Source organism: Dermacentor silvarum, chromosome 1 (genome assembly GCF_013339745.2).
Source record: "Dermacentor silvarum isolate Dsil-2018 chromosome 1, BIME_Dsil_1.4, whole genome shotgun sequence".
In the NCBI taxonomy this organism is placed as follows: Eukaryota; Metazoa; Arthropoda; class Arachnida; order Ixodida; family Ixodidae; genus Dermacentor; species Dermacentor silvarum.
Window position 1 is genome coordinate 421,203,234 of NC_051154.1, and position 12,991 is coordinate 421,216,224.

Below are 12,991 nucleotides of genomic sequence, written 5' to 3' on the forward strand. Positions count from 1 at the left end.
AGACAGTGGAACCCCTGTTTCTTCAGCTATGTCTCTAACGCGCAGTGAGAAAGGCTGTGCCACTCTGGGCCGGTTGCGAAAAAGTTGAGAACTGGACAAATCATTTATAGTGGAATATGCGGGCTGCTCACTGTTTGCGTTCACTCTTAGAAAATACATAAAAGACGAATATGTTCTCTGCAGATGAAGTGACCACTCATCCGATTCAACGTAAAGGCTTTCTACTGGGCTTGTTCTAAAGGCGCCTGTGGACAGACGAATGCCTAAGTGGTGGACAGGGTCCAGCATCTTCAGAGCAGTTGCAGTAGCCGACTGGTACACTATGGCTCCATAATCTAGTCGTGTGCGTATGAGGCTTTTATACAAGTTCATAAGTCATTTTCTATCACTACCCCAGGTTGTGCGTGACAGCACCTTTAATATATTCATTGTTTTCATACATTTGTTTTTTAAATACTTTATGTGCTCTACAAAGGTTAATTTTTCGTCTAAAATTATGCCTAAAAATTTATGTTCCCTGTTTACAGGCAGACGCTCACCATGTAACACAATTTCAGGATCAGGGTGCAGGCCTCTCTTTCTAGAGAAAACTACACAGGTGCTTTTTTGTGGGTTCAGTCTGAACCCGTTCTCATCAGCCCATTTGGAGACCTTGTTGAGACCAAGCTGGACTTGTCGCTCACAGATTGCGAGAGAACTTGATTGAAAACCGATCTGCACATCGTCAACATATGTTGAATAGAAGATGTTACGTGGTATGCAGACGCGAAGAGAATTCATTTTTACTATAAAGAGCGTGCAGCTGAGCACCCCGCCCTGCGGCACTCCAGTTTCCTGTAGAAATTTCCGTGACAACACATTGCCCAATCGAACACGGAATGCGCGGTTAGACAGATAACTTTCGATGACATTGAACATATTACCGCGTATACCTAAGTGTGAGAGGTCTCTCAATATCCCAAACCGCCACGTAGTATCATAGGCTTTCTCCATGTCAAGGAATACAGATAAGAAAAACTGCTTATGAACAAAAGCTTCACGGATACGTGCCTCGATACGTATGAGGTGGTCACTGGTGGATCGGCCCTCCCGAAATCCGCACTGGTATGGGTCGAGCAATTTGTTTGATTCGAGGAAGTGTAGTAAGCGACAGTTAATCATTTTTTCAAATACTTTGCAGAGGCAGCTTGTTAATGCTATAGGTCTGTAACTTGATACAGAGGAGGGATCCTTTCCGTGCTTCAGAATTGGAATTATGATAGCCTCCTTCCAAACAGAGGGGATCTCGCCGGAAAACCATATAACGTTGTAAAGGGAAAGGAGGGTTTTTTGTGTTTCGGAGGGTAGTTGTTTCAACATATCATATATTATGCGGTCTGAACCTGGGGCGGATGTATTACAACAGTTCAGTGCTGCCTGCAGTTCTGCTATGCAGAATGGTTTGTTGTACGCCTCACTTCCTGTACATTTTCTTTCTAGCTTTTGTTGTTCTATTCGCGTTTTGTAATTTAGGAAGGTTTCGGAGTAGTGTGAGGAGCTCGATATGTGTTCAAAATGAGCACCAAGAAAGTTTGCTTGATCTTCCAGGCTTTCTCCGTGGCTGTTTACTAAAGGCAGGGAATACGTTTGTTGCCCGTTAACTTTCTTCACTCCATTCCATACTTTCCTTTCGTCTGTGTACGAGTTGATGCTTGATATTGTCACGGCTCACTGGAGACAAGAGCGAAGAGCGGTATTTAATTGAGGCAATGAGGAGAAAGCGCTCAGTTCAAAACTTCGTCTTCTCTAGCACCTCGCAAGCTCGAGGTCGTCGTCTTTGTCGTCAGCATGGTTGGGCACAGATAGCGTCGCGGCATTTGCCCCCTCCATAAGGAGCATCGACCCGATGCTCGGCGGGTAGCACCCGGTGATCAGCAAACCAGAGAGTACCCGTGTCATTCAGAAACATAGGGTTTCATGCGCACCACGTGCACAGTCTCAGGCAGGTTCATACGGCGCCTCGAGCAGGATGGGCTGTCAGGAACAACTTCATAGTTGACGTCGCTAAGGCGTCGTAGAACCTTGTATGGTCCGAAGTATCGGCGTAGAAGTTTCTCCGCGAGGCCCCGGCGGCGTACGGGAGTCCAAACCCAGACTCTTTGGCCGGGATGGTAGACGACGCATCGATGGTGTTGATTGTAACGTCGAGCATCTCGCTCTTGCTGGCCAGTTATGCGAACGCGCGCGAGCTGTCTTGCTTCTTCGGCGCGCGCTGTAAAATCTGCGGCGTCAGTCTCGGAATCGCTGGAATCATGAGGCAGCATAGCATCCAGCATTGTAGTCACTTCTCGACCGTGGAGGAGACTGAATGGTGTCATTTTTGTTGTTTCTTGCCGAGCCGTGTTATAAGCGAACGTGACGTAGGGTAATATTTGGTCCCAGTTCTTGTGGTCCACATCGACATACATGCACAGCATGTCTGCGAGAGTCTTGTTGAGGCGCTCCGTAAGTCCATTGCTTTGTGGGTGATAGGCTGTCGTCCTTCTATGTGCCGTGCCACCCACGTTGCTGGCGTCGGTGTGGATCATGGTGGGCGCATCCACGTCAAAGTGGGCAAGAACAGGTGGAGTTTGTAGACGGTGCTGCAACTCGTTAAATGCCGCCTCCTGCTCCTCGCCCCACACAAACGCGACATCTTCTCTGGTTAGGCAAGTCAGCGGTGAGGCGATGCGTGCAAAACCCGCAATAAATCGCCGGTAATATGCGCATAGGCCCAGGAAGCGTCTGACTGCCTTCTTGTCCGTAGGCCTTGAAAACTTTGCGACAGCTGCGATTTTCTCAGGATCAGGTCTGACACCTGTGTGGCTTACAACGTGACCCAAAAACTGCAGTTCTTCATAGCCAAAGTGACACTTTTCAGGTTTTAAAGTAAGCCCAGCGGACCGTATGGCTTGAAGAACTAACCGTAGCCGTCTGAGATGTTCATCAAATGTGGCAGAATAAACAATCACATCGTCTAGGTACACTAAGCAAGTCTTCCACTTAAGGTCAGAGAGAACGGTATCCATTAGCCTTTGGAACGTGGCTGGGGCGGAGCACAAACCAAAAGGGAGAACTTTGAATTCATAGAGCCCATCAGGCGTCACAAAAGCAGTCTTTTCGCGATCCCGTTCATCGACCTCTATTTGCCAGTACCCACTCTTTAAGTCCATTGACGAGAAGTACCGAGCATGCCGTAGCCTGTCGAGGGAATCGTCGATGCGTGGTAAGGGATATACGTCTTTTTTCGTAATCCGATTGAGCTTGCGATAATCGATACAAAACCGCAGGCTACCATCCTTCTTCTTAACGAGTACCACGGGTGACGCCCAAGGACTTTTTGACGGCTGGATGACATCATCTTCTAGCATTTTCTTGACTTGCTGCTGTATTGCTTCACGCTCTTTCTCAGCCACGCGATACGGATGCTGCCGGATGGGTATTGCTGTTTCCTCCGTAATAATGCGGTGTTTTGTCAGTGGTGTTTGACGCACTCGGGACGTTGTAGAAAAGCAGTCCTTAAAATGGTCAAGCAGTTCCCTGAGACTTTGTTTCTGTTGCGGCGCTAAACCTGGGTCAACGTCGACGACGGGTGCATGTGGCATCGTATCGGTGGTTGATTCCTCTTTGACAGCAAAGCAGTATTGAACGTGGTCAATTTCGTCAAAGTATGCCACAGCGGTGCCTTTACTGATGTGCCGGCGTTCATTAGTAAAATTTGTCAGTAGTACCTCTGTGCAACCACCGATTACGCTGACGATACCCCGAGCGATAGCAACACCTTGATGGAACAGAAGTGCAGTTAATTGTTCGGCTACACCGTCCTTGTCAAACTGTTCTCCGCAATTGACGGAGACAAGACTGCATGATAGTGGTGGTATGCAGACGTCGTCGTCGGTGACACGTAACGATGTACGTTGGCGCTCGTCGTCGTGGCTCGTGTCTATACTGTTCGATAAGGTGATCTCGCCATCCCGTATGTTAACCACGGCGCCGTACTCCCGCAAGAAGTCCATTCCAAGGATGAGTGATCTGCAGCACTCTTTTAAAATCATAAAAGAGGCGACAAAAGCTGTATTTCCTATCTGGAGTCGTGCAGTACATTTTCCTGTAGGTGTCATTATCTGGCCCCCGGCATTTCGAATATGAGGGCCCGTCCATTGCGTTTTGACTTTCTTAAGCCGGTCTGCCAACTGCTCACTCATTATCGAAAAGTCTGCGCCAGTATCAACCAAAGCCGTCACGTCGTGTCCATCAATCGTTAAGAGTAGGTCGGCACTCACAAATTCGTCGGTGTTCCGTTTCTCCGGGTTGCTCTGCTCCTTGCTCAGTAATGGGGGATTTTCGGCGGTTCGACGACTTGCAACCTTCCCCCCGGAGGTCGCTGATTTCAGTTTCCCCGCCGTGGGCTTGGAGAGCGGCCTCTTACCACGTCGGCGAAACTGCGACGGTCCGGCGAAGAATAGCGTAACGGAGACGGTGAGCGCGACCGGAGATTAGCTGAGCTGCCTTGTTCCCGAGTGATGCTGTCGTCGAAGCGTGCATTTCTCTCTGGAAACTGTCGCGGAGTAGCAGGTGACATTTCCTGGATGCCACCCTGGCGATGAGGGCAAAAACGATAAATGTGCCCTGGTTCGCCACAGTGAAAACACAATGGTCGGCGATCAGCAGTGCGCCATGCGTCGGTCCTGCGAAGCTGGGGTCGCCTGAAATGCTCTCTCTGTATCCAGGCAGCAGTAGGTGGCCGCTGGTGGTACTGCTGTACTGGCACGGTAGAAAGAGGGCGACGGACAGCGTCTGCGTAGCTATATGCACGTGGCTCGTAGCGTGGCTCGAAGCGTGGCTCGTAGCGTGGCTCGAAGCGTGGCTCGAAGCGCGGCTCGGGACACGGTTCAGGGAGTGGCTCAGGAGATGCAAATGCTTGCCGGATTTCTTGGCGGACAACTTCTGCGACCGAAGCAACAGTAAACTCCTTCGGTGTCGCAGTTTGCTTCGCAATCTCCTCGCGAACAATGTCTCTGATCAGCTGACGCAGCGAGGTCTCGTCGGTCACTGCCAGAACTGCGGCTCCTGCAGGTGCATCGTTAGTTAGGCGTTCGTTTTGTCGGCTACGCTGCTGGAGCGCCCGCTCAATTGCTGTGGCTTCCTTAATAAATTCTTCCACTGTTGTAGGCGGGTTTCGCACGAGACCAGCGAATAGCTGTTCTTTGACGCCGCGCATGAGATGGCTCAGCTTCTTCGAATCAGGCATGTTGGGATCCGCGCGGCGAAACAAACGAGACATGTCCTCGGCAAACATGGAGACACTTTCGTTGGGTTTCTGAATGCGCAACTCGAGAAGGCGTTGTGCATTATCTCGGCGATCAGTGCTTCCGAAGGTATCAATTAGCCGACGGCAAAATTCGTCCCACGTAGTCAAATGTGCCTCGCGGTTTTGAAACCACGTCCTTGCGCTACCGTCAAGAGCGAAGTACACATTGGAAAGCTCCTGGTCTGGACGCCACTGATTGACCCTAGCCACGCGTTCGTACTGGTCCAGCCAGTCTTCGGCGTCTTCATACGTGTCACCGCGGAAGCTTTTGGGGACTAGATTGTTCTGAACAGTCACCTGTGTTGTACTTGCAAGCGCCATTTCCTGAGTCGGTGCGGTCGCTGACAAACTTCCTTGCAAGGGACCGAATTCCGGGCACAGACCTTGCAGGCGGCGGCTTGCGCGGTGCACAGGTGTCTCGACGCGTGGATGATGTCTTGAAGGGCTGGATGCAGGGCTACTCGCCGGAGTCGTCCCAATCATTAGGCGAGGATGCGATACCCAGCACCTCCACCAGTGTCACGGCTCACTGGAGACAAGAGCGAAGAGCGGTATTTAATTGAGGCAATGAGGACAAAGCGCTCAGTTCAAAACTTCGTCTTCTCTAGCACCTCGCAAGCTCGAGGTCGTCGTCTTTGTCGTCAGCATGGTTGGGCACAGATAGCGTCGCGGCAATATAAACTTTGCCCAACTCTCTCGTCTTGCTTGTCGGCGCGTTCTCCTTGCCTGCGATTTGACAAGCTTAAAGTTTTGCAGGTTTTCTGCTGTTGGAGAATCGCGAAGCAGCGCCCACGCTTTGTTCTGGTTCCTCCGTGCTTGCCTACATGCATCGTTCCACCAGGGAACACGCCGCTTGGAGCCCATGGCGCTTGTTTGAGTAATACATTTACAGGCAGCGTCAAGTATGAAAGCTGTAAAATATTTAACAGCATCATCCATGGTTAGACCGGACATCTCAGCCCACGTCATGTGAGTAAGAGTTCGGTACCGTTCCCAATCGGCTGAGTCAACCTTCCACCGAGGGACCTGCGGGGGAAGCTGATCTTGTTTCGGCGTACTCAGGATTATCGGGAAGTGGTCACTGCCATACGGGTTATTAAGCACATTCCATTTAAAATACGGTAAAAGCGTCGGCGATAAAATGCTAAGATCTATGGCAGAGTATGACTTGTTAGCCAGGTTAAAATACGTAGGCTCCTTCGTATTCAAGAGACATGCTCCAGAGGAAAAAAGGAGCTGTTCAATAACGCGACCTCGCGCATCACAGCGTGAATCGCCCCAAAAACTACTGTGTGCATTAAAATCACCAAGATAGGGCTCTGGGAGCTCATCTATTAACGATTCTAGGTCGCGTCTATGAAGCTGATAATGTGGTGGTATATACAATGAGCAGATGGTTATGAGTTTATTTAAAAGAACGGCTCGAACGGCCACTGCCTCAAGGGCCGTTTGGAGCTTCAAATGCTGACACGCTACACTCCTATCAGCAATAATGGCTGATAGGAGTGTAGGAAGACGGGAGAGGGTCCAACCCCCATGTGCTCGGGTCTGTGGTGGCGCAACACACCAAACGCCTGCTGACGCAGACGCCCCTGCGGGATTGAAGTTTAATTTTGCCCAATAATATCTGCCTTTCAAGCACCAAGGTCTTCGAAGTGGTATTGTTCTTAATACATGCCACCTGTAACTTTTAAGTTCACACACATAAGTACACTTTCCATTTCATAACCAATGGTTTTCAATGTACATTGGTACTGTAGAGGTCCCATATACAATTTAGGTGAAATCAAAGACATCAAGTTTTCGCCAGTCACACTCTCTCTTCGAGAAAAGAACTTAAGTCCAAAATACAGTCAAATTATTGAAGTTTTAACCCTTATCCGAAGGGACCGCGCATGTTCTTACCGTTTGTCAGGAGGAGTTGCAATAGTCGTTTAGGGCGGCACTCCTACCGGAAATGTCCAATTGAACACATCTTTCGAGGCTGTAGCCGGCACCGTTCTGTCACACAAAACCATCACCTTTTATTCACTGTTCATTGCAACCCGTCCCCATTTTACTAATAAACACCTCGAAACTTTAACAGAACAGTTACCGGACTCTTGTACTGGTAGGAGATTGTAATGCGCGTTATAATTTTGAGGCAGTGTCAAAACTGACCAAAGAGGGCAGCTCGCTGAAGATTTAATTCTGTTCAATGATATCTGTGTTTTCTATCATCATTCCTAGTACCCGGAACTTGTCTACCGTCGGGATGGGTAGGCCGTTTGATGTCGTTAATTGGATCTCTTCATTTTCCGAGGGGGGTTGGGGAGGAGTAGCCCTTGGGTGGCCTTCCCTTTCTGACCGGTCTATATAGCAGCAATTCGGATTTTTTGGCCGAAGAGGCGAGTCCCGTGCCAACGAGGTTGTTTTCCACGCATTGGTTGGCCTGCTATAAACGTTGCTCGATCGCCCAGTCGCTGACCGTTGTCGTCTATATTATAAAATCGTCCGCTTATAGCGTGTGATGCAGTCCTTAGATTTGAAGCAATCGGTCGGTTAACTCTAGCAGGACGAGGTTGAAGAGCATCGCCGAAAACAGCGAGCCCTTCGGGGCCACATAAATGACGTTTCGCCTGTGTGGGTGCGCAGTTGTCGCTTTAGATTTAGTTCTGTCCAATAATATCTGCCTTTCAACCACCGAGGTCTTCGAAGTGGTATTGTTCTTAATACATGTCACCTGTAACTTTTAGGTTCACACACATAAGTACACTTTTCATTTCATAACCAATGGTTTTCAATGTACTTTGGTATTGTAGGAGGTCTCATATACAATTTAGGTGACATCAAAGACATCAAGTTTTCGCCAGTCACACTCTCTCTTCGGGAAGCGAACTTAAATCCAAAATACAGTCAAATTATTAAAGGGTTGACCCTTATGCGAAGGGACCGCGCATGTTCGTACCGTTTGTCAGGAGGAGTCGCAATAGTCGTTTAGGGCGGCACTCCTACCGGAATCGTCCAATTGAACACATCTTTCGAGGCTGTAGCCGGCACCGTTCTGTCACACAAAACCAACACCTTTTATTCACTGTTCATTGCAACCCGTCCCCATTTTACTAATAAACACCTCGAAACTTTAACAGAACAGTTACCGGACTCTTGTACTGGTAGGAGATTTTAATGCGCGTTATAATTTTGAGGCAGTGTCAAAACTGACCAAAGAGGGCAGCTCGGTGAAGATTTAATTCTGTTCAATGATATCTGCGTTTTCTATCATCATTCCTAGTACCCGGTACTTGTGTACCGTCGGGATGGGTAGGCCGTTTGATGTCGTTAATTTGATCTCTTCATTTTCCGAGGGGGGTTGGGGAGGAGTAGCCCTTGGGTGGCCTTCCCTTTCTGACCGGTCTATATAGCAGCAGCAGTTCGGATTTTTCGGCAGAAGAGGCGAGTCCCGTGCCAACGAGGTAGTTTTCCACGCATTGGATGGCCTGCTATAAACGTTGCTCGATCGCCCAGTCGCTGACCGTTGTCGTCTATATTATAAAATCGTCCGCCTATAGCGTGTGATGCAGTCCTTAGATTTGAAGCAATCGGTCGGTTAATCCGAGCAGGACGAGGTTCAAGAGCATCGCCGAAAACAGCGAGCCCTTCGGGGCCACATAAATGACGTTTCGCCTGTGTGGGTGCGCAGTTGTCGCTTTAGATTTAGTTCTGTCCAATAATATCTGCCTTTCAACCACCGAGGTCTTCGAAGTGGTATTGTTCTTAATACATGTCACCTGTAACTTTTAGGTTCACACACATAAGTACACTTTTCATTTCATAACCAATGGTTTTCAATGTACTTTGGTATTGTAGGAGGTCTCATATACAATTTAGGTGACATCAAAGACATCAAGTTTTCGCCAGTCACACTCTCTCTTCGGGAAGCGAAGTTAAATCTAAAATACAGTCAAATTATTAAAGGGTTGACCCTTATGCGAAGGGACCGCGCATGTTCGTACCGTTTGTCAGGAGGAGTCGCAATAGTCGTTTAGGGCGGCACTCCTACCGGAAATGTCCAATTGAACACATCTTTCGAGGCTGTAGCGGGCACCGTTCTGTCACACAAAACCAACACCTTTTATTCACTGTTCATTGCAACCCGTCCCCATTTTACTAATAAACACCTCGAAACTTTAACAGAACAGTTACCGGACTCTTGTACTGGTAGGAGATTTTAATGCGCGTTATAATTTTGAGGCATTGTCAAAACTGATCAAAGAGGGCAGCTTGGTGAAGATTTAATTCTGTTCAATGATATCTGCGTTTTCTATCATCATTCCTAGTTCCCGGAACTTGTCTACCGTCGGTATGGGTAGGCCGTTTGATGTTGTTAATTCGATCTCTTCATTTTCCGAGAGGGGTGGGGGAGGTGTAGCCCTTGGTTGGGCTTCCCTTTCTGACCGGTCTATATAGCAGCAGTTCGGATTTTTTGGCCGAAGAGGCGAGTCCCGTGCCAGCGATGTAGTTTTCCACGCATTGGATGGCCTGCTATAAACGTTGCTCGATCGCCCTGTCGCTGACCGTTGTCGTCTATATTATAAAATCGTCCGCTTATAGCGTGTGATACAGTCCTTAGATTTGAAGCAATCGGTCGGTTAACCCCAGCAGGACGAGGTTGAAGAGCATCGCCGAAAACAGCGAGCCCTTCGGGGCCACATAAATGACGTTTCGCCTGTGTGGGTGCGGAGTTGTCGCTTTAGATTTAGTTCTGTCCAATAATATCTGCCTTTCAAGCACCGAGGTCTTCGAAGTGGTATTGTTCTTAATACATGTCACCTGTAACTTTAAGGTTCACACACATAAGTACACTTTTCATTTCATAACCAATAGTTTTCAATGTACATTGGTATTGTAGAGGTCTCATATACAATTTAGGTGACATCAAAGACAGTCACACTCTCTCTTCGAGAAACGAACTTAAGTCCAAAATACAGTCAAATTATTAAAGTTTTAACCCTTATCCGAAGGGACCGCGCTTGTTCTTACCGTTTGACAGGAGGAGTCGCAATAGTCGTTTAGGGCGGCACTCCTACCGGAAATGTCCAATTGAACACATCTTTCGAGGCTGTAGCCGTCACCGTTCTGTCACACAAAACCATCACCTTTTATTCACTGTTCATTGCAACCCATCGCCATTTTACTAATAAACACCTCGAAACTTTAACAGAACAGTTACCGGACTCTTGTACTGGTAGGAGGTTTTAATGCGCGTTATAATTTTGAGGCAGTATCAAAACTGACCAAAGAGGGCAGCTCGGTGAAGATTTAATTCTGTTCAATGATATCTGCGTTTTCTATCATCATTCCTAGTTCCCGGAACTTGTCTACCGTCGGTATGGGTAGGCCGTTTGATGTCGTTAATTGGATCTCTTCATTTTCCGAGGGTGGTGGGGGAGGTGTAGCCCTTGGTTGGGCTTCCCTTTCTGACCGGTCTATATAGCAGCAGTTCGGATTTTTCGGCCGAAGAGGCGAGTGCCGTGCCAACGAGGTAGTTTTCCATGCATTGGATGGCCTGCTTGTGATGTTTTTTGTTGTCACTGATCTCGGGGGCGTGCGGGTGTTATGAGAGATGGATAGGGAAGAGGCATGGCAACACAGCAAACAGATTTTATTTACACGCGAACTCAAAACCAAAAAGCCTCAAACCGAAAATCAAGCTACACACTTAACTAAAACACAATGAATAAATAAATGCCAACAAATGTACAACCTAATGAATCAATAAATATCCTTAACTTCGCCTCCGTTAGTCCTAGGCCCTTCCTACCCCAAAGTCTGGCATCACTGGCCTACTGTAGCGACGATACAAGAAAGTCGTTCTTACAAAGTTCGTCGATGGGGTTGCTCGTATCTTTCCGGCCGGAATCTTGTAGCATCCTTTTCCATGTGGCCGTTTCGCCGATCTTCGCATCAACGTTGCTGCATAGAAGTCGGTCCTTCAACTGGCTCGTCTCGGGAGCCTGGGTAACCCGGTCGCTGTTGCTGACGTGGCCGGGAGAGGTGACGGGTTAGGCCTAGCGACGTCCTCGGCCGCTGCTTCCGTCTCGCTCCTTTCCCGAGAGCCGACGTGGCGTTCCGGGGATCATCGAGCGTGCCGGTCTGCCTTGGAAGAGGGGTCCTTTCTGGGGTGCCCGGTCCTGCCGTGAGAGGCTGCAGCCGGTCCAGGAGCCTCACTCGAACTTGCCGAGGTCGACGGCCACACCATGGACGGCCAACGTCACGGACTCGGCCAGACCCCCAAGTCTCCCGTCGCCAGTGCGGTGCTGGCGATGCGACCTTCCTGGCCCGGAACCACGTCGATAATGCTCAGACAACGCCGTTCATCCCTCGATCACGCCTCGGGTCACGCGCCTCGCGCGCTCGCGCCGTTCAGAACGCTCCGCTCACATCGTCCTCGTCTTCTTTTATTTCGCCTCCGGCGTCTTACTCATGACATGGCTCCCCTCTTCAAGAGTTTTTTTTCAAAAAACTGCTTCCTCTTGAACTTCTTTTTGGCGGCGAACTTGACTTTCGTTGTGGCTTGAGTGCTCTTCTGTGCGTCGTCTTCGCTTGCCACTCATCGTCACACTTCACTGCACTGTCGCGCACGTTTCACCATTTGTTTCTGTTCACACAACACTGCACTCAATTGCTTGTAATGTTCATTGTCCCAAGCACTCTATATGAATAAACTTGCTATATACACACATTTGTAAAAGCTGACTATTCCACTGTCCGAAGGCATTCCTAAATAATATTCCTTTAGTACCCTACCGGTTATACCTGATCATTTCTTCCGCCTTTTCCTAAGCTCCCACGCTTCTCTACGCCCAGCCTGCCTCCTTCGCTTTCTTGCTCTGGCACATTTCTCGTGCAGCTTGGAGTGGCTCTGCCTTAACTCTGGCTTCATCTTTTTCTTTGGCGCACCCATCTCATGCGCACGCGTTTTCCTGCGCTGCTTTCCTCTCAATCTCCTGCGAGTCATCTTCCTACCGTTACGTGTTCTGTGCACGTTCTTTCTACATTTAGAGGCTGCCTTACTTCTGGGGCGATTAGGGTATCTGCCGACTTTCTCCTTGCTCTCAGAATCTAAATGCCTCGTCATGCCTAGTACCTGGTCAATCCTGGAGTCATTTTCGATTATCGACTCACTATCGTTCTTCTCATTCCCCTCGGAGTTTGACTGGCTCCTCACGTCTGATGCTTGGCTATCCTTGTACTCATTCTCCATTACCAACCCCCTATTGTTACGAGGTGAAGCTACTTCCTCTTCTCTTTTCTGCTCTTCGGGCATGGAAATCTCTATCGGGGCGTCGGCCATCCTCTTATCCTGCTCACTATGAGTCAAAGGCTCCTCAGTGGTGAGCTTCTCCTCAACGCCGTCACGGGCGCTATCTAATGTGCCTACTTCTGGCATCTCTCTCGTGTCATGCAGCTCCACTACGCTATTGGGTCTACTCTCAATCATAGACTCCGTCTCACGCTCTTTCATTTGTAAAGCCTGTAGCTGTTCTCGCAGCTTCTTGAGCTCTTTCTGTTGGAGCTGCCTCCTCTCCTCGTAAGCTTTTTCGGCTGCCGCCTCGACGCTTTTCCTTGCATCCTCAATTAATTTGAGGCCTTGCTCCTTGCTGAGCTTCTGTTCGCGAATAG

General features: G+C 48.9%; 1 pseudogene; it reads right to left on the bottom strand.

The window, feature by feature from the left end:
• Positions 1-12,758, bottom strand: part of LOC119447616 (uncharacterized) — a 41,809-nt pseudogene extending 29,051 nt beyond the window's left edge.
• Between the last annotated feature and the right edge of the window lie 233 nt (positions 12,759-12,991).